Source organism: Solea solea, chromosome 5, assembly GCF_958295425.1.
Source record: "Solea solea chromosome 5, fSolSol10.1, whole genome shotgun sequence".
NCBI lineage: Eukaryota > Metazoa > Chordata > Actinopteri > Pleuronectiformes > Soleidae > Solea > Solea solea.
The window spans coordinates 30,782,178-30,807,051 of NC_081138.1; the positions used below are offsets into that span (position 1 = coordinate 30,782,178).

Consider the following 24,874-nt stretch of genomic DNA (forward strand, 5'->3'; position numbering starts at 1 on the left):
AGAAGAAGAAGAAGAAGCAGCATTATATATCAAAACCCATCCTGCAAAGGAAGGAAGGAAGGAAGGAAGCAGAGGAGAGAGGAGCAGCAGCAGATTTGTCTTTTTTTTTTGTCTCCGGCCTTTGCAGGACGTCTTTCTGTCCTTTAAACATTTAAAAAAAGAAAAGTTGTGCCAAGTTTAAGTTCAAGAAAATCCAACAAAACAAGAAAACCAAGGCAGGGGAAAGTGTTTAGCGTGAGTGTGAGGTGCGTAAAATCCGTGCGTCCATTTACGCACCACTGCAACACATACTGTCTGTGTTTTACTGCGCTCCTGGACTTAAAAGAATAAACAGAGTGATAGAAAGAAAGAAAGAAAGGAGGGAGAGACAGAAAAGAAGAGGAGTTCCTGAGGAGAGGAGGACTGGAACCACACACACACACACACGCAGCAGCAGCAGCGGCGCTTATTTACATTAAACCCGCCACAAGGTTACAGTGCAGATACACGAGCGTCATTTTTCTCCTCTTCTTTTTAACACTCGTTACTTGTGTTAAAGCGGTGACTGACGCGCAGGACGCACGGGACGAACGAGGAGGCATCCACTCATTTATCCTGGAGTTTTCCTCTGAAGAGGACACGCACACACACACTGACTGCACACACGCGCGCGTGCTGGAAACACAACACTCTCTGTGAAAAAGGTAAATGATTTTTTTACCACTTTTATATTTTTGGGCGATGTGAAAAAAGAGAAATGTGTTTGTTTGTTGGTGTCGGAGCAGCGAGGCTGTGGCTGCGAGTGAGTGAGTGTGTGTGTGTGTGTGCGCGTCTGCTCGCTGTCAGTGCGACTGCGAGGCAGATATTTTAGAAATAAACAGTGTTTTTAATGAGGTTCAAGGTCAAGGAAAAAGAAAAGTGGATGATTTCCTCTTCTTGGAAGCGGAGATTTAGCGGGATTATTCCTTTAAAAAACACACACAGGCAGGTTGAGTTCACCGCTGGGCTCGCGCTGCCTTTTCTCTTTTTTCAAACCTCCGTCAGCTGCGGCGAATGTTACCGCAAGAACCGGGACTGTACATCCATCCACGGCCACTCCGCGCGAGCCGCTGCTCCACAATGGAGTTCACCGTGAAGCGGTTACGACGCGTTTCCAGACAGCTGAGGGGCAGAGAACACTGCTACTGCTGCTGCTGATCACACTGCTGATGCGTGGGGATCAGCATCAATGCAAACGTTTACTTTTAGCAGACAGACACTGAGAAAAGAGAGAGAGAGAGAGGAGGAGAAGAGGAGCAGCGGAGGAGAGAAGTGGCCAAGCCGCGTCTCCTCGCGTCAAACTCGGGCTCAGTGGCAGCAGCAGCAGCGGCGGCGGCGGGGGGAAGGACAGAGAGGAGCGTGGGGTTGAACAGGTCCCACAGACACTTCCCACAGCGAACCCCCCACGTCACACCAAAAAAAAAAAAAAAGAGAATAGGATCAAGCTGAAAATCATCCGCGGACGGACATGCCTCGTTATTCCGCCTGTCGCGAGGCACCGTTTACGCGCAGGAGTTAACGCCGCTGCTTCACCCAAATTTACTGAGGTAAGAAAGTAGCGGTGTGAGTGCGAGTCTGACCCGGGTTTGGACTCTGGTTTTGGTTCTGGTTTAGTGTGTGTGTGTGTGTGTGCGTATGTGTGTGTTTCTCAGTTTTTTCCCCCTCTCGTGCTTGTTTGTGCGGGAGCAGCGCAGCGGGGGCTCCTCGTGTCTCTCCCCAGCCATGATTAGAAAATAACAGAGCAATTATCCGCAGCACAGACACCATCGTAAAAAATAACGGTGACAAAAAAAAGAGAAAAGGAAAGGGGGGAAGAAAAAAAGAGAAAGAAGGAATAGCAGCTGGGACCAAAAACACGGAGCTGCTGCTGCTGCAGGAATGTGTGTCTGCCCCGACACCAGCTCCACGCAGCCCAAAAACACGCCGAATTCACTCGCACTGTGTTCCTATTATAGAGTATTTTATTTACTGAAACAGAAAATGATTGACACACTGGTGCGTGTTTGTTTGCGCTTTTATTTATTTGTTTATTTTTTAAATCCCGTGCGTAAAATTGCGTAATGAAGTTTTCCTTTTAAATAAGGAAGAAACTTGAAATAAATAAAAGTTCCGTTGTCACGGGGAAGAGAGAGCACGGGGAAACTTTTCTGTCCACACTGCGAGAGAGGGGAGGTGTGTGTGTGTGTGCGCGCGCGTGCACGTGGAGGAGGATTAAAGTGTAGCGGTGCGTTTTGGTCACCATGTGTCAAAACTTGTGAGATGGAAGAAGAAGAAGCCGCTCGAGACCTGCTGCCATTTTGTGATCATGATCGACCTCGCTGTCCCCGCGCGCTCTATAACACGCCACGGCGATGATGATGATGATGATGATGATGGCATTTAGGGTCGTTAATGTCACACGCGGGAAACATTAACACGCACATCAGCAGCTACGAGCCTGGTGCTCACTTTAATTTTTTGACATAATGTTTTTTTTTTTTTTGAGTCATGGTTTCATTTGAAATGAGATTAGTTCAGATTAGATTATTTTTTGTTTTTAAAAAATGTTTTTTTTTTTAAGCCACAAAACAAAGTGAGCTCCACTGGGCTGGATTGTGAGTGGCACCAGTGATGAGGCTTGTAATCCCATTTTCATTCTCCGTGCTGTGGGTGTGGGAGGATACAGCCTCCCTTTTTTTTTCTTTTTCTCCCCTCTGTGTGAGTGTGAGTGTGACCCCGCAGTGATGTGACCCTGCAGCAGCAGCAGCAGCAGCAGCAGCAGCAGTTATCTCCCTGCTCCTGCTCGTGTCACCCCCCTGTCCTAAAATACTCCACGATTGTCTCCTCACATTGTTTCTCCGTAACCTTCCCCCTGAAGTTTTTCGTCTTCTGGAGAGATTCAGAGAAAACAAAAAAATCTGCCTCGGATTCATCGAGGTGGGGAAGGTAGAGGGTGGTGGTGTGTGTGTGCTGGGGGGGGGGGGGTAAAGGAAGAGCAACAAATAGACGTTGGCGGCGGCGGCGTACGACAGTGGAGATGCTCTCATTGTTCAACGCTTTGCACAGAGAGCGGATATTATGTCTGAAATAGTGTCTGGGTGTCGACACAAGCCCCGTTTTCTTTCTTTCTCTTTTTTTTAATTGTCAGCACCTTTCACTCCCTGATTGAAGCTGAAACTGTAAAAAAATCTGCTTCAGAAACCACAGTGCCGTGTTTCAGAAAAGGCCTTTTCCCCACAGCAGAAGGCCTCTGCTTTACTTTAACTCTCATTACACCTGCCTTTTTCTTTACTTTTTTAAAATTCTAATTTAATGTCACTGTGTTTTGTCCAAAACAAACTCACGAGGAATTAATAATCTGCTCGGGCCAGGGCCGTAATTCAGCACAATATTTACAATATCCTTTCAACGTATGAATGAATGAATGAATGAATGTGTTGATTTTGCGTCATTTAAATCGACTTTGAGGCAGATTTTCCTCCCAAAAAAACAGTTTGAACGTATAATTCTAATTATTTTCTGTCATTATTGACTGATTTTGATGTCTTTTGTCTCAGTGGAGTCTCTGGCCCTGACGTTGTCAGCAGTCTTGTTGGTAAAATGTGAGTTTGAGATTTATTACCACACACACACACACACAGCATTTGGACGTTTTCTTGTCTCGCTGCAACTTTCCGAGCTGTGGAGCTCTGAGTGTGTGTGTGTGTGTGTGTGTGTGTGGTGGTCGTCGGCGCCGCTGATGTCGTACGACTTGCTCTCCCACCTGTGCCGGTGTTAATGTGTGTGTGTGTGTGTGTGTGTGTAAGTGAGGGCTGCGGGGCATGACTGAGCGCGGCGCTACGTACGTGTGTCTCAGCTGAAAACGCAGAGAGAGAGAGAGAGAGGGGGGGGAGAGAGGGAGAGAATGACATCAGAACTGTCAGTCACTCCACCGTGGAGTAAACCCACTCGACTGAAACCGCCGCGTCGTCAGCCTGACACACACACACACACACACACACACATTTATTGGCACATAAATTCACACGTATACGATTTGGATTTTTTGGGAAATACACACACACGACACACACACACACGGAAAAAACTCCCAAACCACCGATGAAGTGGTCGCACAGACGACCCGCGTGTCGTCATGTTGGACAAACACGTAATTCAGAGACAAAGACGTTGTTGGCCCCTGTGTGTGTGAGTGTGCGTGAGTGTGCGCGCGTCCACAGCAGCCTGACTCTGCTGAGTTGATCCCCAGCTCATGTAATTACAGGGGAGAGAGAGACAGAGAGAGGGTGAGGGTGAGAGGGTGAGGGCTCCAGCTGCACAGGCTGAGGCCGAGGCCAGTGCTCGCCGCTCCGCTGGGATCAGGGCGGCGACGACGGCGGCGGCGGAGGGCAGGCCACATCAGGCCGCCTCTGCTCATCAGCCAGCCATTAATTGATATGTGCAGTCATTGTGAACACACACACGCACACGTACACACACAAACAAAACCTCACCCTTTTGTGTTCATCCCGGTTCTGATCTGCAGCTCTGTGAGGAGGCTGACTCTGTGTGTGTGTGTGTGTGTGTGTGTGTAGTGTGAGCTGTAACACACAGGCGTAAGTCTGGGTTGAGTCTTGTAGCTGCGTGACCTTCGTCTCCAGGGTTCAAGTCACAAAAGAGAGGCGAAGACACACACACTTATACACGCACACACTTATACACGCACACACGGCACAGATTTCTGTGAAACTGTTTGTTTTGGATTCATAATTCACTCGTCAGCGACGATGAATCAAAACGAAGCTGACCTATAGCCTTTTTATCAGGCTCCTCCCCCTTTTAAAACAATAATTAAAGTCTTTTTTTTTACATTTTTTACTCCTCACTCACACAAACACACATAGAACACGTTGCTTTCAGTGATTCATACACAATAGGGCAATAAAATAAACCAAATGATGACATTTAAATATGAAAAACACAAACAAACACACACACTTTCATGCGTTTACAGTGTTTATACGGCGTCTCAAACTGTGGCCCTCGTCACACGCGGGGGTCGGCTTTTCTCTCCCTCTTTACTCCCTCGTTTTCCCATGAGTAGAGAAGTAAAAGAAATGAAGAATAATAATAGGAGTTAAACAGAGCGATGGTGTTTAAAAAAAAAAAAGTGCAGCAGCAGAAATGAATTCTCTTTTCACTTTAGGCTCAGTGTGTGTGTGTGTGCGTGTGTGCGTGAGTGAGTGAATCACGGCATAAATGAGAGTTTATGTTCGACGCTGTGAGAACCAGTGAGTGTGTGTGTGTGTGTGTGTGTGTGTGTGTGTGTGTGTGTGTGTGTGTGCAGGGGGATTTTTTTTAATTTTAATTTTTTTACCCACCCTGATACGTGTGCGTGTGTGTGTGTGTGTGTGTGTGTGTGTGTGTGTGGATAATCACAGACGTCAGTTTGATCTAAGAATAAAGAGTGTGACAGATCCTCACATGCCGGTGCTGCCGTCACAGAGAGTGTCTCTCTCTCTCTCTCTGTCTGAGTGGACAGACGAGAGGACGGACGGACACACGGATGGATGGATGGACGGATGGATGGAGGAAGGAATTGTGGGTCGGGGGGAGGAGGTGTGTGTGTGTGTGTGTGTGTGTGTGAGTTGAATTTGCTCCGTCACACTCGACGTTTGCCGTTTTTTAGTCTCTGACTTTTGTAAAACAAGCCTGAGAGTGTGTGTGTGTGTGTGTTTGTTTTCCAGGGTTGATTTAACTGCTCAGCCTTGAGAGTCCAGTGTCAGCCTCTCTCTCTCTCTCTCCCTCCCTCCCTCCCTCCCTCTCTCTCCCTTTCTCTCTCTCTCTCTCTCATCAACAAAACATGGAAGAATGTGTTCAAAAACACCTTCTCGTCGTCACAATTCCTCCTCCTTTTGTTGTTTTCCCTGCTGCTCGTCGTGGTTTTATTTCTACATTTTAATTTTCATTTCATTTCCTCCCTGAGAATTCATTAACATTTCATACCGAGGTTTCCTTCTGCAGCTAATGATCGTCTGATCGTCTCCGTCATTGATTCTGTAACACAGGGAAACACTGTGATCACTTTCTTTCATTTTATTTTCTCTTCTCCTGACACACTTCTTTAAATATCCACATACTGTAGGTGCGCAACTCAGGATTGTTGTGATTAATCGTTCGATCATTCGTTCAGAACGACCCCAGAAAATGGCGTCAAACGTCCTGTTTTTGTCCACAAAACCAAAGACAATGAACAGTTCATTATCCCCGAGAAGCAAAGACACTGGAGTCTTTAAACATTTACGACGCTGAAATCACTGAATTTGCTTTAGTTTTAGTGAAATAATTCCACTTTTGGTTAAATTTCTCGTCGTTTAATGAGCGATTTATTGTCACGGTCCAAACTCCTGATCCAGAATGACGAGTCATGTGATCTCAAACATCCTGTTTTTGTCCCCAAACCACAGATAATTAACAGTTTATCGTCAGAGTGAAGCAAAGAAGCTTGACTATTTAAACATTTAAGACGTTGAAGTCACAGAAATTGCTTGTATTTTATTTAAAAAACGTCCACTTGTTGTTAAATTAGTGATCAATTAATTGCCACAGCTCTAATCCCAGATCCAGAACGATGAGTCATGAGCTTTTTCTCCCCCTTTTTTCTGTCTTAAACATCTAAAATGTCTTATTTTGACCACAAAATGAAGATGAATAACAGTTTATCGTCACAGAGAAGCAAAGAAACTTGAGTATTTGAACATTGAAGAGGCTGAAATCACAGAATATGCTTTTATTTTGGCAAATAATTCCACTCCTGGTCAAATGTCTCGTCATTTAATTGTTGATTAATCGTCACAGTGCTAATTTCAGATCCAGAACGATGAGTCATGAGCTTTTTCTCCCCCTTTTTTTGTCTCAAATGTCTTAAACGTCTTGTTTTGACCACAGAATGAAGACAATTAACAGTTAATTATCACAGAGAAGCAAAGAAACTAGAATATTCAAATATTTAAGACGCTAAAATCACAAAATTCTATGAAATAATTCTACTTCTGGTTGAATTTCTTGCTTAATGATCGATAAAATGCCACGGCCCTAATTCCAGATCCAGAATGATGAGTCATCAGCATCTTTTATCCTTTTTTTTCTCCGTCAAACATCAAACAAACCGAAGATAATTAACAGTTTATCGTCACAGAGAAGCAAAGAATCTTGAGTATATAAACATTTAAGTCGCTGAAATCACAGAAATTGCTTTTAATCTATTAAAAACATGCATTTGTGGTTAAATTAGTAGTTGTTTAATGATCGATTAATCGTTGCACGCCCTCAATCGAGCTCCAAAACATGTCAAATCTGTGTCAAACGTATTAAATGTGTTGTCTTGACCACAAATCAGATAATTAACAGTCAATTATCGCAGAGAAGCAAAGAAACTAGAATATTTTAACATAAAATCCCAGAATTTTATAAAATAATTCTACTTGTGGTTACAATTCTATTCATTTTATGATCGATTAATTGTCGCACGCCCTCATTCCAGCTCCAGAATGATGAGTCGGGTGCATTTTCTCTCCCTCTTTTCTTTATCAAATGTCTAAAGAGAAAAGAAACAAGAATATTTTAACACTGAAGATGCTGAAATCCCTGAAATCTGCTTTTATTTGATTAGAAAATGTTAAATAAGTCATCATTTAACGACCGATTAATCGCCGCGGCTCCAAATCCGCGCCCAGAACGATGAGTCATGCCATGTCACCGACGTTTACCCCTGCGTTCTCTGTCTCTGCGTTTTCATCCGTGTCATTTTTCGCGGCTTAAACACAAACAGGCGAGCGAGCATCAATCACACGTCCTGAAGCAGAGAATTGAGGCTGCTTCATGTTCAGCCGCGCTCGGCTAAGACTGTGCTAAACACCTGCAGTGTGTGTGTGTGTGATGTGACCTCTGTTTTTTAAAAAACAAACTCCTGCTAATGAATCCGCACCAAAGTAGCACCAGATAGAGAGGGATGAGGAGGAGGAAGAGGAGAAGAGAGGGAAAAGAGAGAGGCGAAAAGAACTCCTGCACCTTTAATTATGATCAAGAGGTTTTCACCAAAGGACGGAGGCGTTGCAGTCGTGTTGCGCTCGTAAATCTGGCCCCGGATGCCGTATATTGTGTCGAACGATTACTGTACACCATTATAGTGCATATTCAACTGCCTCTCCAGCAGCTCATTTGCATAATTGGATCTTTAATGAAACTTGCCTTGTGGAACAAAAAGGTGGAAAGAGAAAAAAAAAAGAAGAAGTGAAAAATAACCTGATACAGAGGAAGATTTTTAAAAAGATTTAAAAGGATAAATAAAAGCTGCGAGGACCGAGGTCGCTCACACGTCAGCGTCGCTGCTACAAATAGGATGAGAAGTGAGTGTGAAAGCCGTACATTCCCCGCCAGGTCTCGCGGGTTAAGACTACAATAGCGGGATATTCTGTAGCCCGGGGGGGAGGATTTTCAGCTCCTCTCCTGTCTCACTCTGTCTGTCTGTCTGTCTGTCCAACACTCACTGCACCAACCTGTTACTCGGGGAAGATCGCTGCTCTTTTTGTGGAGGAGCCGGCGCGGCGCGAGCTCGCCTGGTGGAATTCCTCCACTGCAAATGTTTTGACAGTGTCTCATCAGGAGCCATCGCTTTTTCTTTTTTCTTTTTTAAATTCTCTTGGTGGTTTCGTCGCGCTGACTCCACACACAGTTTGTGACGGTGGCCTCGTCCTACGTCGAATTGTTTAATCACAGTTTCAAAGGTGTCCTGAAGGTTAAAATCCTTGCGTCGTGGATAACAGCAGCTTATTTACTCGCTGTCCTGCTCTGCAACGATCTGGTCATCTCTGACACACATTTGTATGACACTGCAACACTTTGCGACATCTTTTGGCAACAAGGCAGCGTAAGTCGTTTGCGTTGCACGTTAGTTACGTGTTTTTTGTAACATAAACACATGTTAGTAACACATTTCTGTTACGTTACAACATAAGCCATTTTCCTCACGTTAGTCACATGTTTTTCTGATGTTACCACATTTTACTTTACCTGTTACTTTAGCTGTCATTTCATCTGCATCTGTGTAACAAATATGGTAAAAGTGACTTATTTGTCATATTAGTAACACATTTGTGTTATGTTACAACATTTTGCGACACTTTTTGGCAGTGTGGTAACATGTTTTCATGATGTTACAACATGACTTTACCTGTTTCTTCTCTATTTGTGGAAAAATGACAGAATTTTGTCATTTCTTTTCTCATTTTGCATCATTTTATGGTGTGGAAACGTCATCTGCGTCACGTTTTTGTAGCGTAAACAACATTTTACAAGCTTTTTCACAACGGCCATAATAGTTTTTCTAACATAATTAACGATAATCTGTTTCCTCTGCATTCGCGTAACTTTGTCATTTCGTAATGTTCGTCCCAAATTCGTGAATTCACGAATTGCAATATTTCGTGGCAGTGAAAGTCACTTCTGTAATATTAGTAACACGTTTTCGTAGCATCGCACTTTTTATGTAACGTGAGTTGTTTTCTGTAACATTTGTAATGCGATCGGTCACATGATACCATTTTGTAAAACTTCATACATAAGTATCTTCTCTTTTTTTCTTCGGAACGTCAGAAACATCAGCGACGTCACTTGGGTTGTTTTCCTCTGAATGTGAAACATTTCAGAAAATCAACACAAATACGCACATTTTTCCTTAGATACAAACCAAATGAAGTTAAAAGTTGATATTTAAGAATCCAAACTAAAACTGGTATATATAATGACTCTGTAGTTTCTCATGGTGAACACTTCTTCACTGATGCAGTTCTTAATCGAGTGCTAATGTTAAAAAACAACGGAGAATTGACGGCACATTAAAGGGATTGTGTGTGTGTTTCAGCTGCCTGTGAGCGGTGGTCTCTCTCTCTCTGTGTGAGAGTGTGTGTGAGAGTGTGTGTGTTTTTCCACTTCACATCCGTGGGAGTGGATCATGTGTCAAAGCGGTTTACAGGTGGCCTGCAGGGCAGCAGCTCTACAGAGAGGTGCAGTGAAGGCAGAGCAGGGTTCAAGTACCTCAGAGTCTGTGACTGTGAGGCTGAACTGAGCCAGAGGATCCTTCACAAGCCTCCTTATCATCACTCTCTCTCTCTCTGTCCTCACTCCGCCGCTGCAGCCTCTGTCATCTCTCCATCCTCTCTGACTCTCTTATCTCGCACTTTCCCTCTCCATCATCTCTTTTTTCTTTTCTATTGTCCCTTTTTCTGCGAAACGTCATTCAAGGTTCTTTATCGTTGCCGTTGGAGTGCGTTTTCTGAAAATTACAATAAGATACTGTCAAAATCCTTAGTAACATGTATTTTATAAAAGAAAACGACAAGTTAAAACCTTTTATCAACACGATATCGCACGTTTCCCACATATTGGGATGTCTCAAATGTCTTGTTTTGAGATAAATAACAGGTTTATCGTTACATGGAAACAAAGAACCTTGAGTATTTAAACATTGAACACACGGGAATCGCAGAAATTGCTTCCACCAAATGTCTCAAATGCACAATTTATTTGATTTGGACAGAAATAAATTGGTGTCAAAATCACAAGTAACGTGAAGCAGCAGCAGCCGCCACCAACCAGTTAAAACCTTTATCAACGCGATAACACAAGTTTATGGCTGTAAATTAATGTGCCGTTAAACCACGGTATGCAATCTTTATGCAAGCCCCTCCCACATTGTGCTGCAGGACTGCGATCGCCTCGTTTAGAGCTGTAACTAATGATTATTTCCATAATCGATTAACCTGTTCTTGATGAATTGAGTATTTTTTTTTTGGACCAGAAAATGCTGAGAAATGTTGACCAAACCTCAAAATGACGACGTTTTCAAATATAAAATATAATATTCTTCTTCGTCTTGTAATTTTTGCGATTATCGCAACAGCCCCACTCAACATTTCTATAATATAAATTCCAAAAATTGTAACCAAACTTAGAAACTGTATATAAAATGGACGTAGTTTTTTCTTTAGTTTGTAAAGCAAAGCTCAGAAAATCGGATGGAAGTAACACTTCCTTGGCCACCAGGAGGCGACTTCAAGATTGAATCTCGTTTTTACTGTTTTTCGCAATAGAAGTCGGTTTTAGTAAGATTTTTTTTTTTTGTTATGTTTTTGAAACGTTCCAACTTTTTTACACATGTAATTTTTTAGTTCGTAAAAATGTTTGCGAAACATTTTAAATTTTCTTTTTTTCACTTCTCAATACAAGTATTTTTTAGGGAGTTTAGTAAAATATTGGTGTCACAATAATTTTGTTTTACACTTTTTCGTAACACGTAGATTCATTTTTCAAAGTTTCATAACATGTTTTTTTAGTCGCACTACATCAGGTTTTCCAACAAGAAGTCTGTGTATAATTCATTTATGTTAGGTTTTTCCTGAAAATAATGCATCTTTAGTCACATTTTTTTGCAACTTAAGAACAATTTATAAGATTTTTATTGATGAAAATCACTATTTTCGCATATTTTGTCAAAGTTTTGCCTCCGACAGCTTCACATCTAACAAACCAGAATATATGACATTAAAGATATGGAAATAAGCAAACACTCACAGCTGAGAGTGTTCATAAACAAACAGGATTTTTGAAGTTTACTCTCTTTATTCTTCAGTGTTTTCTTTTCTTTTCCTTTCTCTCTTCCTTACCCAGTTAAATACCTGATCACCAGCTCCATCATAACTAAACACCGACTCCATCTGTTTCTGCCCGTGATGTTTGTCCACTTTCTGAGCGTGAAGAGCGAGGATGCGACGGAAATTCACCTCCGAGTTTCACCAGAGAAAAAGTGTTGTTTATAGAGTGAGAATCATTGGGGTAAAATTAATACATTTTCACCTATTAGCTGAGAAAGACCCGGCACATTCAGAGAGCAGGAGATCCAGAGAGAGGGAGAGAGGAGATAAATATAGAGGAGGCAGAGCGATGACAGGATGGAGTGTAGAGAGAGAGAGAGAGAGAGAGAGGAGGAGGGATGATGTACTTAACGCTATCTGTTGGCTTCCTCCTGAACAAGCTGCTGCCACAGATCCTGGGAGCCCGCGTTGATAAATTTGGTTTGATAAAAGTCAGTGGAAATGCCGCGATCTGTCTGCACACACACACACACACACACACACACACACCTCTATTAAGCAGCAGCGCTGCATTTGTCACAGCCAGCGCGAGTCAACCAAAGGGTTTTAATGTCATATCAGGCCGAATTAAAGAATCAATCGAAAAAGCCCTGAAAGGTTCGGCTTTTTATTCCAAGTGACAGTGGCTGGTGTTTACGGCGGCGGCTGCTGCTGGTGCCACAGATTACCCGGCTCCACTTGATCAAGGCAGCCGTTTCATGTTTTATGTTTGGCTATTGGGCAACAATTATTTTTTTTTGTGATTATTTTCCCGCCCCGGACGCTCGTTTTCTATCTGATGACTTTGAGTAACGTGGGGTTTGTTTGTGAAGGCGTTGATTTTTTTTCTCTTTTATTCATTTATTTATGTCTGAAATCAAGAGAAATTATTACGTAACATCGCAGCACTTTGTAACACTTTTTGGTAACAAGTTGTGTTCCGTTTTGTAGCATGAGAAACATTTTTGCGAAACATTTTTTAAAGATAACAAACATTTAATTGTAACTTTACAGCACTTTGTAACACTTTTTGGTACACCTTCTAATGGTACTATAGCAGAAGAAACACGTTTGCGAAACATGACATCATTTATAAACACTTTTTGGTGATGTAAGTAATTACTTTTTTTATATTCTTAACACTTTTTAGTGTTTTTAAAGATAAGAAACATGGTTTTGTAACTTTACAACACTTTGTAACACCTTTTGGTAAGCTCACTAATGTTATTTTTGGTGATGAAAGTAATTTTTTTTTAAATAATTTACCTACTTTTTAAAATTGGAACATGTTTTGTAACTTTATAGCACTTTGTAACACTTTGGTAAGCTATTGATTGTTTGTAGCATAAGAAACATGTTTGCCCTGACGACATAAAATGACTCATATTTACAATTTTTGTAACTTGTAAAACTAGTAACTTTCATAATGCAGCACTTTTTTGGCAACATAAGTGACGTAACATGATAACAATTGGTAACAATTTTCAGATAACATAAGTCTGTACGTGTACATTTTTTTGGGTAACATAAGTTCTTTTTATGTTTCTGTAAAAATTACACAATTTTGTCAACATTTTTTGGAAACATACCCAACGTATTTGTAACTTTACAGCACTTTGTAACACTTTTTGGTCAGCTAAGTAAGTTTCTTTCATTTGTGAAACACATTTACATTGTTCCCAAACATTTTGGGAACATAAGTAAATGTCTTTCACATTTTTTGTAACTAAGTCATTTTGTTTTTGTAACAGTACAGCATCTTGTGACACTTTCTGCTCACTTCAGTGTTTTTCTTAAAGTAAGGAATCTGAAAAACCCAAATATTAGCATAAGTATTTTTTTTATATAGAATTATTGTAAATCACAATCATTTTTTGGTGAGGATAATCACGGAAGGGGAAACTCCCTCATGCCTCATTGTATCTACATTCAATGAATCACCAGCCTTGCTCAGTATATACAGCTGGGAACATGAGCGAGGCGGCGGTATTTTTTATTTTTTTTTATTTTTAAAACACACACACGACTCTCCCCCTGAGAAAAACCCACAACTCCCCCTCCTTTTAATACCACATTACTGTTCTGCATTTATGCAAAAGTAAATAAGTAAACCCAAAAGGCAAATGAACATTCCAGGCGTTTAAACACACACTCTTCTGTAAACGACTGGCACTGAAGCTGCTGCTGCTGCTGCCACCACCGCCGCTGCTGCTGCTTTATGTTTTTATTAAGGTATATAAATGTCCTCTTGTTTATTCTTGCCCCCCAATTTGACGACAGAAACGTCCACAAACAGGTTTTTTTGTCGCTAAAGGCCTCTGTGCAGTTCAGCAGAGAGGAACCCGAGTCCGTTTAGGGACCGTGCAGAAATGATTTCAGTTGAGTGGAGACGAGAGAGAGAGAGACAGAGAGACCTGAGGTTCAGTCGGTGATCGCTAATTAATTCCATGTGTATTCAGTTATTTTTTTTTGGTCAAAAAATGGACGTTTCGCTCTCGTTGAAACGTCTCTGAAGTGAAACCGAGCGCTTGTTTTCTGCGATGAAACCACTAATGATGACGTGTGTTTGAGCAAGTTCAGCCAAAACTATCTTTTCTTTCCCTTTTTTTGTTTTTTTTCATCTAAACACTGCAAACAATCAGCGGATACCACCTGGTGTTTTATTTAATCAGGTAAAATACACATTACGTGTGTGTGTGTGTTTGCGTGTTTGCTGTCAGACTTTTCATGAAGTGCGGTTAAAAAAGTGTTTTTCAAGGGTGGGAGCTAAATGCTATTCATCTATTATTTATCTGCGTTATTACCGGGGTTGAATCTGACATGCGGGAGAATTCCCTCGGTGCCTTTACTCTTATTTTTTCTCTTTTTAAGTCTCTTTTTTTTAAAGCGACTTCCCACCCGTGCTTTTCCTAAATCATGTTTTTGTTTTGTTATTATTTTTGAAATGGCCCATCCTCCTCCTCCTCCTCTTGTTATTATTATTATTCTTGATCTTGAGTCGTGCAGTTGTTTTCCCATCTTTCCTTCAGAACTCTTGTTTTATCTCCTCTGTTGTGTCGTTCACACCAATCGCAGTAATTGGGGAGGGAGTTAAGTGGAAGTGCCGGGGCCCGGGCCCTCGTTCAGCTCGTCTCGTCTGGTAAACAGGACTGTCATGTCTGCACAGAAGGACGATGAAGGCGGGAGAGGGGAGGGGGAGGTGAGGAGGGGAGAACATTTGAGACATTTTTCCTCCATGTTGTGGTTGATGACACTGATAGGCTCCAAGGGTGGGAGTGAGTTCACACTTGAAAGTTGCGTGTCCCCAAAAACTGGGAGGGGGGAGTGTTTGGCGGGGGTTGGGGGGGTCATTGTGAACAGATTCACTCTTTCTAATCCTCTGTTGCTCTGTTGCACCCAGTGGGGAAAGATCCGGAAGATTTAACAACAGAGAATCATCAGTCTCTTGTGTTGTGTGCGTTTCTGGTGACTCAGTGTCGTCGTGCAGAGGATGAAGAATCGCGCGTTTATCTGTAAGTTTGTAACTTCCTGTTTGCAGTTTTTCACGGATCAGTCTTGAGTTCTATCGTAAGAAAACCGTCGACGGTTTCTTATTATTTTTACCATGAGAGTTTTTCTTAGAGTTGACAATTTTTCAAAAACAATCGAAATATTTCGCAATAAATCACATTATCATGTGGATGATTTTGTGTTGTATTTCATCCTCCGACCACTAGTTGGCAGCATAGTCTCTCCTCTCACTAGAAAAAGAAAAGAGCATCACCTTTTCTTCGAGTAATACAATATATGGGAAAAAATCATATTGTTGTGATATTTCTCGCCGTGATACTCTTGGTGGTTTTGTGTTGTAATTAAGCCTCCGACCACTAGTCAGCAGCAGACTTTTCGGCCGTTTGAGTGTCTCCTCTTCCTTACAGTACTTTTACAAGACAAAGAAAACTGTTTTTAAGAGTTTGTCTTAAAATGAAATCACAATAAATCGTCATATCGTCACCCCTGTATCATGATATGTATCATCACCAGATTCTTGAGAAAATTTAAAATTAATGTACAAATCTTGACTTTTTTATTATTAGTATTATTTTTTCTTCCTCCCGTTGCCCCAGTGACCGCACCGTGAACTCACAGTGTGTGCCACAGGAAGTCCTTTGACATTGTGCTCACATCCTCCTAAACGGCAACAGGACGGTTTCACAGAGCAGAGCTGCTTTGGATTAGTGGTCGTTGAGGGTTTTCCTCCACAAATCCTCGAGTTTTTCCCTCACTCGTTCCCTCGTGGCATCACAGTCTTTGTGATTGTCGATCGGGTCCCGAGGGCGCTGAGGCTCCACCACCAACACCATCACCACCATCACCGCCGCTGCTGCTGCTGCTGCTGATGTTAGATCCCTGTGATTACACTCAGTTCTCCAGCTGCGTGGTGAGGAAGGAATGAGGTGGACTGAAGGAGTTGGAAGTATAGTGAAAGTGCGCAGGTGGTGGAGTCGTCATAGCAATGGCTGTGTGAAACTGCCGTGATGTGGTTTTTTTCTATGCGACACAAACACAAACTAGTGACTTGTAAAGTAATTGTTTTGGGTGAAACTGAATCATTAGAATCAGTGGATTTAAAAAAAGATTTGTCCACAGAATGGTTCAGTACTTCAGACTCTGTCTGACACAGTCACTGAACTGAAATACTGTTTCTGACCGTCCAGACTGAAACACAGCTGTGGAGTTTTCACACACTTCTACCTTCTGTACTATAGGAAGTGAAGGCTCAGAAACAGAGTTGGAGACGACAGCAGGTTTAACCAGAGTAGAATTGATGTGTTTCTACATGAACATGGACTGATGTGGACGTAGAAGTGCTGAGAGCCATTCAGACTCTGTTAACTCAGAGGAATGATGGTCTGTACACCAGAGGAGGAATCACTCGTCTCTCTCTCTGTGTCTCTGTGTGTGTGTGTGTGTGTTTGTGCCATGTTGTGGGGACCTGAGTCTGACAACACACTCGCACAATGGGGACTTGTCTTCTTTACGGGGACACAAATCCCAAATCCCTGTAAAGTACATTATTACGTTACAAGGTGAAGACGTGTTGTATGGTAAGTGTTAAGGTTTGGGTTTTTCTGTCATAAACACAGACCCTGTCAAGACCAGGAGTCCTCATGAAGACCAAAACCTGGTCTTAATGAGGCAGAAGCTCAATTCTGAGGAACTGGTTAAGATTTGAATGTAGGTTGGGGTTAAAAAGTAGGGATGGGATGATACCACTTTGTGTCCGATACCGATATCGCAGTCTTGACCATTAATAACGTTTGAAGCTGTTAACGACACATTTGTGCCGAGTCATTTCAAAGACATGATTCTCCGACTGTCACAAATATTGTTCTCCCCAAAAATGAAGAAATAAACAGCCCAAACATGACTCAGCTAAAATGCTTTCGCTGATTTTATTTCCATTTTTTACAGTCTGTGCAGAGTGAAGCATGTGATAGGTATCGTTTTTAAATTTTTTATCTGTCCAAAATCCAATCCAGTGATTTTCACTGGTATGGACCAATACTGAAACTGACCAATACTGATCCCCACCATCCTAAATCCGGTTAAAAATGAGTTGTGATGGTTAAGATCAGGGTAAGATTAGATTAGATTAGATTGGATATGACTTTATTGATTCCAAACATGGGGAATAACTCTGAAATTGGGATTATGATGGTCTGATATGGTTTTGCGATATAGCAAAATATTCCGTAATTATTCTCTTTCTTTATTTGAATAACATATTTAAAACGACTACAGTGTGTTATTTGTTTTCTCCAGCCTGTAGAATATCATGTGCACAGGTCAGGACAATATTTAATCTAAAATATGTGACACACATATTTTGACTTATCCAGAAATATTGCGTCTCCTGCGATTGCGAAAATCGCAGCAGGCCACATTGCGATTTTGATAATAATAAAATTAAACCTGTTTTGTACAATACACAGCTGATTCAGAACATGCTGTACAAGAATGTGTGTGTGTGTGTTGTCTGATAAGTGACCTGTAATGTTTGCCCTCAGGTGATGTGTTCAAGTGCAGCGGGTGTTTTACCTTCACGTGCTCTGTGTGTGTATGTGAGACTCTGCAGTATCTACCACTACCTGGTGTGTATGTGTGTGTTTATGTGTGTTTGTGTGTGTGTGTGATGCAGCCGTGGCTCATGTTTGTGCTGAACCAGGCGGAGGTCAGTCTCCTCTCCGACGCCCCTTTTTCATCCAATTCCTGAGGCTGCGGGCGGCCGCTCGCCGCGCTTTTGTTGCCGGGGGTAATCTGTGAAATGATCTTAATTATGGAGGTTCGGCCTGTTCTTCTCAACCCCCCCACCACCACCACCACCTCCATCTCTTCCTCCTCCCTTTCCCTGTGTCTCTCCATCCGTGTTGTTTCATTTCTCCGTCTTCCCCCTCTCTTCCTCTCCGTACACGCTTTTAATCAAACAGCGTCGTTAGCTGGTAATGAGGGCGAGGAGAGCACGTGTGCTTCTGCTTACACATGCTGCGAGGCTTCACTGAGGAGGAGGAGGAGGAGGATGAGGAGGGGAGTGAGGAAGGAAGGATGGAAAGACAAATGATTATACAGTTTCCATGACAGGTTTGTCAAGAAAATTATACGACGGGCCAGAAAACTCAAGTTTATTTTGAGTCCTACCATAACCAAAAGTGAGTGGAGGGGGTTGACACCTCGTGTAATTATAGCAATAATAATAATTAAGTTTGGTTTAAAACAACAAAGATGAACATTCGTATCTGTAAATGTGTGTGTTTAAAAAAGGTAGTTGACATTTTAAATGATAGAAGCAAAGGTCTCAAACCTGTGGTCCAACTCAAATTCTGCATACATTTTTATTTACAGTTTAATTTATTTTTCAGTGTGAACTTTACAGGATAATTATTTCATTTCAACATTGAACACTTTTATTGTGAAATTCTGGGAAATATTGTCAAAAACTATCATTATCGCAAAATCACGATGGAATATCGTGATATAATTTGAGAATGACTTAGTGAAGATACAGCTGTAACAATAAGCCGTTTACTGGATTATTTTGCTTTGTTTATCTGTACAATAACACGGTAAACATCTAAAGTATTGGCTGAGGTTTACCGTGATCACATGATGGAAAATCACTCATTCATTTCTGTATAAACAGTATTTACCGCTCTGCTTTACGGATCTACAGAGAAGAACAGAGTTAGTTGCTGGGGAAACATGTGACCACAGTGTTTTGTCTTATCTGTGGAGGAAATATTGAATAAAGTCGTCTGAGGCAGGTCGACCTGTGGCTATGACGTTTTGGTTTTGACCGAAATCATCAATAAACGTGTGTTTAAGTTTGAGATTATTCTATAGAAAATATTCTAACCACTTTTCTCTGTAAAAAAAATGAGGAATAGAGTCAGAGCCGTGTTTTAATGAAGCTGTAACTCAGGTGTGTTTAACTCTCAGACTTCTCCATGACATCATCTCGAGGAAAATTGTTACAGAAGGAGATTTTCTTTTATATTCCGAGCTTTGATTTTTTTTTCTGCATCGATTCATAATCGTTCAAGAAAGAATTAGAATTGAGTTTTTCTTTCTTTTTCTTCTGCAAGAATGGAGGAGCAGTGAAGTGAGAGAGGTGATGGAGCAGGGGGGAGGGGGAGGGGCCAGGAGTGTGTGTATGTGTGTGTGCATGTTTTTCTATTCTGTCATAAACACTGACCTTGTCAGGACCAGTAGTCCTCATGGAGACCAAAACCAGGTCCTAATGAGGCCGAACCTCATTTATCTGAGGAACAGGTTAAGTTTAGGAAACAAGATTTGAATTGTGTTGATGTTTAACCCTCTTATGACCATCATGTTGGATGTATTTAGATTTTATGGCTGTAGAATTGTCCAAAAAGGCACTTATTTCTTCCACCGTTTAGGAATCACGGCGCTGAGAATCTGCCGTCACAAACGTGTGACGTGTGCGCTGGTGAATCTCGTCTGTGATTGGACGCTCGCTCCTGAGGTTCTACCGTAATGACAAGTATAAGGGCGCAACTGAAGCTCTATTTCTATCTGCTTTCCGGTATCCATCCATCCAATCCGTCTTTCTACCACTTTATCCTCCACATGAGGGTCACACGCGGGGGTGCTGTGGGGTCGCACCCTGTACAGATCGCCCGTCCGTCGCTTTTGAATTTTCTGGATATCACAAACAGTCTAGTAGTTACGTTAATGAGACGTACGCAAAGTTTCAAGTCCTTGCTGATGACGGGATTGGTAACGGGGTTAAGGTTTGTGCAGAGGTGTCAAACATATGGCTCGCAGTCCATAACTGGTCCACCAGAGCATCCAATCTGGCCCGCGTGATGATTTCTTTTAAAAATTAATATTCATAATATTGTTAAAAATTGCAAGAAATGTCAGGTTCTTATATGGCTCCTGAACTATAATGAATTTGACCCCACCCTGGGTTAGGGTTAGATCTTAGCTGGTTATGGTTAAGATTATATTGTGGTTGTTTAAATCAATGGAAGCCAATGTAGAGTCCTGTATGCGTGTGTGTGTGTGTGTGAGTGTTAGATCCATTACACATAAACAGGCGACGCATTGACGAGATGATCCGACCAAGATTAGACCGACAATCCTGATGGACACTGAGGAGGTGACCACACGGGGAGCTGTGTGTGTGTGTGAGAGAGAGAGAGACAATAGTATATGCCATATGGCCTCATTATGATACCACCCGCCTCACCCTTCCTCCTCCCCTCCCCCCCATCTCCCCCCACCAGACGCCATCACTCTCTAAGTTTTCTCTCGCTCTGAGCCGTTTCCAGGTCACGGCGAGGTCAAAGGGCAGCAGCTCGGGCATGAACGTCAGCCGCTGGCGTCGCTTTGAGACGTCTTCATGTGTGAAGCGTGTTATGACAGCGCTCGTAGCTGCTGAGCTTAGCCTCGCCTCGTTACTCGTACAAAGGGAAAGTGGAGAGGTTTGAATCCGAGCAGAGGCCAAGCAACAAGTTTGAATTAGAATTTGAATGAAGCTGCTTTTTTTTTAAATAAAAAAAAAAAATCACAGTTTGAAATACTGTTGACTGTTCTCCTTAAGTGCTAATGAACAGTCTTGTATAAAGTACCCTAAAGTGATTCTTGAGTAAAAGTACAAGTATGCTACCAGAAAATGACTTTGGTAGAAATTAGTCACTTTTTTAAAAATATTACTTTAGTAAAAGTCTTAAGTACAGTAAATGTCATAAACTTCAAAGTATCAAAAGTCATTTTCTAATATAAAATGCACATTTGTTGAAATTCTAATGCACTTTCTTTTATAAAAATGCTTAAAAAGCTACTTAAATAATCACAAACGTCAAGAAAAGATGAGCCTCTGTCCCGGCAAAGGCCTTTTTCAAATCAAATATATCATAATTTTGCATTAAAAGGTTTAATTTCACATTAGTTTAAATGATTCTGGTGATGAAACATCTTTATTTGTTGTGTTGAGAGCAGTTTTTTGGACACATTACAGGATCCTGTTTATTCATTAGTTGTATATGTATATATATAAAAAAAATACTATAATTAATTTTATTGGCTTTTCTCCAGGAGGCACACAGAGTGATGATGAAAGTGCTGGTGTGAATGAATTTTCCCTCTGTCTGGAAGCTTGTTCCCTCACTTGTGTGTGTGTGTGTTACAGTGTGGTCGCTAATTCCTTCAGGGTCAGGGGGAGGGGCCGGGGTTAAACGCTGTGGCAGGGGAGGTCAGCAGTGATTAGCTGCCATCTGAACTAATGTCTGTCTGCCGAGGAGGAGGAGAGAGGACAGGAAGGAGGGCACAACGTCTCCTGCTGTAGTTCCTGTCCTCCTGCACAAACTCTCCTCTCTTCTTCTCCTCGTGTCCTTATATTATTAAATGTTGCCTCTGTGCTTAAGTCAGCCGGAGCAGATGGCCCTTTCCATAAATCATGCTTATAAGATGATTACAGGCGTCGCCGCTCACCATTCTCCACTTCACTTTACAGTAGAGCTTATTTTTCCTCCAGACTCACTGGATTCCTGACTGGTATAGTTTTAACTTAACACCAAGAATAATATAAAATCTTTGTCAACTTAAGTCTTAAGAGTATGTTCACTGCTTTATCTCACTGTTAGACGCGTTTATTTCAACTCAAAACCAAAGTTTTAGTCGCTTTTAAAACCACTCACTCTCCTGCACCAAACTCTATAGAGAAAACAGCGTTTTTTTCCATTTTTTCCATCACAACACATGGGAGTTGTTGATCCACTGCTGCCTCCATCACTAACTTCATATTTTCTTATTATTTTTGACATATTTTGATGAGACGGAGACGAAAAAGAAAGGAAAACTGCAAAGTTAATGTGGCTTTTAAACCCTCACTCTCCCACACCAAACCCCAAAGAGAAAACCAGTGATTTTAAAATCACAGCACACAGGAGTTGTTGATCCACTGCTGCCTCCATCACTAACTTCAAATGCATTGTTTTGAGAATTCTGTGTTTGAAATCCTTCTCTCAGTTTAACCTGAGTGACACAAATTCATGAAACGCGGCAGCATTGAACCAGCGGCTCCTGTGTCCCTGTGAGCTAAAATCACTGATTTTCTCTATGGACTTTGGTGTGGGAGAGTGAGTGGTTTACAAACTCGTTCTTAAGATGTCGTAAGACTTGAGATGACATGGATTTTATGAGGTGAACCTAAATATCACTTTAAATATATATCATTTTAATTATTTTTGACAGTTTAGGGGAGACAAAGACTAAACAGAAGAAAAGAGTTCAATAAAAATGCATCCCCTGTGTGTGTGTGTGTGTGCCTCCCCCTCTCTTCCACTCTTCTTCTCAGTCTTATTACCCCCCACTTGTTATGTTCCTGAGCTTGGCACAAAGTTGCTTCAGAACATGATGTTAAATATATTGCACAGGGAGGAATAAGAAGAAGAATAAGAGGAGTAAAAAAAAGAAAGGGAGGGGTTGTGCGTTGGATTATGTCTGTGCTGTTGCACTATTCCTTGATGTATGCGCCGTGTCAGGCAGTCATTGTCTCCTGGGTAAAGAATGATAGTTCAAATACCTAGCATCTCTCCCTTGGTGCTGCAAACGCTCGCCTTTGAAGTTTTTATAATCCATCTGTCATCTGCGAGCAGGGAGGGCACATGTTCTGTACCACTCAATTACCAAATTCTCTGCTTTTTTGTGTGTGTGTGCCGGCGACGACAATGTGACAGGAAGCAGGAATAATATGGGTGACCCTGGAAAGAGAAGAGAAGAGGGAGGGGTGGTGGTGGTGGTGGCCGTGCTGCTGCTGCTGGTTGTTGTATATAAAAAAATGGGAGTGTAGGGGGTGTGGGGTGGGGGTTTGAAATCCTACGTCCCTTACTTTCTCACGCACTTGATTGTGTCCCCTCGCTGCCTCTCATAACAGCAGAACAAAGCCTGTTTGTTGTGGGTGGAATGCCTCGAATGCTTCCTACTGTTACAATTATGAAGAATCTGATTGAATGTGTATTGTTTCAAGGGTTTGGTGATTTTGATCTTTTTTTTGTGTGTGTGCTTTTGTTAAGTGCCTCAGATTGTTGTTCTGCTTCCCCACCAGCAATAATAACCAAGTCACCTAATCAAATTCCATTTCATATAAACATTGCAGCCGGTAAAGGGCAGGTACTGTAGATGTCGTCAGCTTAGCGTGAAAAACAAAAAAAATAATAACGTATGTGTGTTTCGGTAATGAAGCAGGGCCGGGCAGTGACTCACTAACAATATGTGTGTGTGTCTGCGTGAAAATATTAGGTTTGTGATGACTCGATTAATGATTGATCACGTTTGAGGGTTAGTTTGAATAATTAAGACAAGTTTCTGTGATTTTGTTTTTTTTAGTTCCTTGAATGTGAGTTTTTGCTGTTTTCTTTACTCCATATAACAAAGAAATCATTTGGTTTGAGAAACACCAATAGACATTTTTCAACACTTTCTGGACAAAACAACTCATTGATTAATGAATCCATGTTGAAAATACAGATACAGATATTTAAGCTCTGCACAAACACACGTGGAACATTTGACTACTTAGGTATTTGTTGTTTTCTGCTCATAGTCTGAATAAAAATCTGTCTTTAATCATTAGACAATTAACATTACCGTTATCAGTATTGATTTAATTTGAAAAATGTTTATTGTAAAGACCTTATTTGGGAAAATCCAGCGGTCCAGATGTTGAGTTTTAGAATTCAGGGCAGCTGATGGCCTATTTTTTCCTTCCATCTGATAAAATATAACCGTTAAATGATAACAAATAATACAAAAAAACACAATGCTAACAATGTTAGCTTCAGTAACCACTTATTGAACAACACTAACAGTCTCTCTTTCTCTAAAGACTGTATTTTCAATGAAAATGATATATAAACTAAATGATAAATACAGTAAAAAGGTCATCAAACAACATTTAGATATAAAATAAAGTTTTAGTGACTTAGCAGTAGTGCTGCAACAACAACATTTTCAGTGTTTTTTGCTCCATATGACAAAGAAATCATAAAAAACTGTCGTGGAAAAAAAAAAAAAATATATATGGGTTTTTTTTTAGGTTTAGGAAAACACGGAATCAACATTTTCTGACGTTTTATGGAACAAACAAGAAAATAGCTGTTAGTTTCAGTCGTTCTTTGAAACTTTTGTTCCTGAGAAGAAAAATTGCATATTTTTGTGATGCTATAAAAAGTGGCAAATATCGACCTCTATATTTAACGTTGAAGTTTAAAGATTGTGTCGTGTCTCTTCAAAATGCTTCAGTTCAACTTGAAACTGATTCTTGATACATTTTTCATGAGGTCATTATCTTTTATTTTTAAAGATAAATTGTGAGGGAGTGTTTTCTGGGTTTTTTTCTCCGTCAGCAGCTGGATGGAGTCGTTTTTAACGTTTAATGTTTTTTTTCCTGCAGTTTTCTCGGTGTTAAAAAAACGTCGTTAATTGCCGGGCGCTTTGTTGTCGCGTGGCTTTAAAGGCGACTGGAGAAAACTTCTGATAACTATCTTGCAAAATAATAACAACAACATCAACAGCAGCAGCAGTCGTTGAGAGAGAGAGAGAGATCTTCTTGAAACATATTTCATTTCCATAAAACCACAGGCCTCTTTTAAGACGCCTACCTTTTAATTCTTCCTCATATTTAACAAAAACAATGAAGGGCC

General features: G+C 41.3%; 1 protein-coding gene across 4 annotated transcripts in view; it reads left to right on the forward strand.

The window, feature by feature from the left end:
- Nucleotides 1–24,874, forward strand: part of znf536 (zinc finger protein 536) — a 317,559-nt gene that overhangs the window by 18,977 nt on the left and 273,708 nt on the right. The window contains exon 1 of one of the 4 annotated variants that reach the window (XM_058629152.1): nucleotides 71–683. The exons of 1 other annotated variant lie outside the window; for it this stretch is intronic. The gene's annotated coding sequence lies outside the window, so the exon portion shown is untranslated. Of the gene's footprint in view, nucleotides 1–70; nucleotides 684–1,365; nucleotides 1,566–24,874 lie in introns of those variants that run through there. 2 more of the 4 variants (XM_058629150.1, XM_058629153.1) reach the window with 2 other exon arrangements.